This window comes from Myxocyprinus asiaticus, chromosome 24, assembly GCF_019703515.2.
Source record: "Myxocyprinus asiaticus isolate MX2 ecotype Aquarium Trade chromosome 24, UBuf_Myxa_2, whole genome shotgun sequence".
Classification (NCBI taxonomy): domain Eukaryota; kingdom Metazoa; phylum Chordata; class Actinopteri; order Cypriniformes; family Catostomidae; genus Myxocyprinus; species Myxocyprinus asiaticus.
The window spans coordinates 8571089-8574684 of record NC_059367.1 but is presented as its reverse complement, the minus strand read 5'-3'; positions in this window follow the sequence as shown (position 1 = coordinate 8574684).

The window sequence follows — 3596 nt, the reverse complement described above, 5'->3', positions numbered from 1 at the left end:
TATGGCTGTTTATTATTGAGCATTGTGTAATATTTAGTATTTGTATAGTATGTTATACTTGATGCATTCAATATGTTATTTAATTTTTTGTGGATATAACAATTGGTATGTTTTAAGTGTAACCTTAGGAAAAAAGTAATGAAACAAATGTGCAAGTAAAATCTAACATTACATAAGAGCCACAAACACCTGATTGAATCTTTGTTTGAGCCACGATTATATTGTGTCGAAACATCAGGAAACCTAGATTCATCTTTATTCAAACCCATTTTTATTAAAATGCTGGTCTTTGTTGGTCTGGAAGCAAAACCTAAATTGATTCCAAACTTAAAAACTTTAGTGTCACCTGAAGGAAAAGGATGGATCTAAGTATAACAATGAAGGTAAGCTACTACAGATTATGGTTTGTATACTGTAAGTCTTATTTTTACTGCAAATTGACCTGGTGTGAAACTTTTCAATCCAAGGTTTTTCAAATTTAATTCATTAATCAATATTAATACTTATATTAGATTACCGTAAACAAAATTTACACTATATTGCCATTGTATATGTGGACACCTGAACACCACACTGATATGTGCTTGTAGTGCATTTCATTTCAAAACCACTGGCATTAATTGGGAGCTGTGAGCGACTTTTCAGGAATGGCTTTCCACTAGATGTTGAAACATGGCTGAGGGGATCCCATTCAGGCACAAGACCCTCAGTGAGGTCGGGCACTGATGTTGGGCAATGGGTCCTGGCTCACAGTCGGTGTTCCAATTCATCCCAAAGGGGTTCATGTCTGGGCTTTCTGCAAGCCAGTTAAGTTCTTCTACACCAGACTAAATAATCTCTTTATACACCTGGGCATTGTAATGCTGGAGTAGAGAAGGCCCCTCCCCCTTCTCTAGAATTTTGTTGTAGCATTAAGATTTGTTCTCAATTTAATTGTGGGGCCTAAGCAAACATGTTAATTAGAAGGGGTAAGTCTGGCTATGTAGTTATGTGATGTCATGACTCATTTTGGTGTGACGCTTTTTCGTTGCCTCTAAGGCCTAGTACAGGTATCAGGTAATTGTAGCTGTGCCAAAGGCAGGCATTAATAAAGCAAGTACAAACTTGCCCAATTTATCAGATAACTGGATTACTGTTTCTGTAGAAGAACAGGTATATTATGACAATGGTTTTGTTACTGGCACAGTTCTTTGCCTACAGAGTAGACATTTCTTATACGTTACAGTACATTTACATAAGAACTGAGTAATACAAATGAACAATTCGTTGGCTATGTAATATGTATTTGTTTTTTGTAAGTAATTCCACATTGGTACTTGTATTGCTACATATTTGAGTTAAAATTACATGTAATTGGTGAGCCTAGGTGTTACCTTTTCTTATTGTAATAAGTCTGTTTTCACTGTGGAACAGAAAATGGAAGAATAATACATTTTGTATAATACAGATGTTTCTGATACATTTTAGGAGAAATTGCTAGTATGCCAAACACCCTTAAATTCTAAAATCTGTCAACATCTGAAATACTCCCAGGGTTGCGGAGTAACGGAATACATGTAACAGGATTATGTATTTAAAAATACAAAATATTACTAAGTGTATTCCACTACAATTACGATTTAAATTGTTGGTAATCAGAATACAGATACATTCAAAATGTGTTTTGATTTCTGAAAAGATTACTTTGCATTTTACTGTCATTTGTTTCATTTATTGTTTAGACAATTCAGTTGGAAAACATTTATCCATATAAATGATGGGATCCTAGGAGTGTTTGAACAGCAGTGAAACACTTTCTTATGATGTGTTACATTCATACAAGTACATACTGTTGTGAGTGAAAAGGTGGATATGGTGTTATTGAGGAACTTTCCCTTGGGAGCTTAATAGAGGAGCTACATAATGTTTCTACAGCGTAACAAAAAACAGTTCAAACGCTTTGACAGATGAAACAAAAATCCAATTAATACACAATTACATGCCTTGTCAATGTTTTTTATGCAGATAGGGTATTTTTTACAAGAAATGCTAACCAATGTAGCCTTTAACATCATACAGAAAGCTACAAATAATATATTTTCTGCCTCATTCAATGAACAGCAGCACATACAATCAGAAAATGATGTCCTTGTACACACTCTGTGGGGTTTTGAAGTTTGGAGCAGCAAAAATAGTCAACTTTGTGTAAACTGTCATGTGAACATTTAGCTTTATGCTAAGCTAAAATGCTATTTCTTGTCTTTACATGCATCTGTAACCAGTAGGGTTGCCACTTTTGAAGTTTTAAAATAAGAGACACTTAAATGAGGCACATTTTCCAACTTATATCAATGTTAAATTAGCGATCTGGAACGATTTCAGTGTGACACCATCTGACCAGCTTAAATACAGGACAAATCGCCCCATATTAATTATATATGGGACGATCCTGTATTTTACAGGACGGGTGGCAACCCTAGTTACTAGGCATGGTTATATTTTATAATGAATTCTATCATGAAAAGTCACTTTGGAGCATAACTATTTTTTTCTCTAGTGAGACCTTTGATAATAAAGCAAAGACGAACTGCAAAAAATCTTATTCTTAATGAGAATTTAAATATTGTTTTTTTAATGAGAATTTCATTTTGTTTTTTGTTTTGTTTTTTTGTACAGCAAGTTTATAACTATCCAATTGTTTATTGTTAGTTCATAATGTATTAACTAATGTTAACATATACAACTTTTAATGTAAAAAATGTATAGTGTATGTTGAAATTTACATTAACCAAGATTAATAAATGCTGGAAAAAATATTCACTTAAAAATATTTAATTCTAATCAATTCTATCAAATTGAATTAGTGCATTAAATTAAATGAATAAAACTTAAAATATTGTAAAACATTGCTCAATTTGATTTTATGTCATTTAAATGCATACATCTTAAAATAATTTTTTGAGTGTTGTTCATTGTTAGTTCATGTTAACTAATGTAGTTTAGTAATGGAAACGAATGGAAACTTATTCTAAAATGTTACAATTTTTTCCAAGTCTATTATAGGGCATTTAATCTTGAATTTTATTAAACTGATGCGGTCCTCAATGCTGATTGGTCAACAGCCGTGTTTCATTCATAATAAAGCACAACTCTGACCACTTCACTGAACTTCTATTTCTATCACTCCTCATCACCCATAGCTGACAGATATACCTGTTGCCTAGCAACGTTCTGCTTACTCTTGACTGTCAGGGACTATTTCTTCTAGCAGAAGTATAGCATTTAATGATTTTAATAAAAATAAAAAATAATAATAATATTAGTGTCCTTAATATTTTTATGATGTGGTAACTGTTTTATAAAAGCAATAAGGCACTCAAGGCTGTGCCATTATGTGAATATATAGTCACACTTCGTGTCGTGCCTAACAATACCCTTCAGCCATGACAATATTCACAATATAGCACGGCCTCTTGTACCTTATCGCTTAAAAAGAGCACAAGAAGAATGTTTATTTACACTCAGGAAGTGTTTCATTAATGATTAAGTTCAAATAAACAACCATTTCACACAAAAAAAGTCTGACAATTACCAACCAGTTGGAACCAAATTAGTTG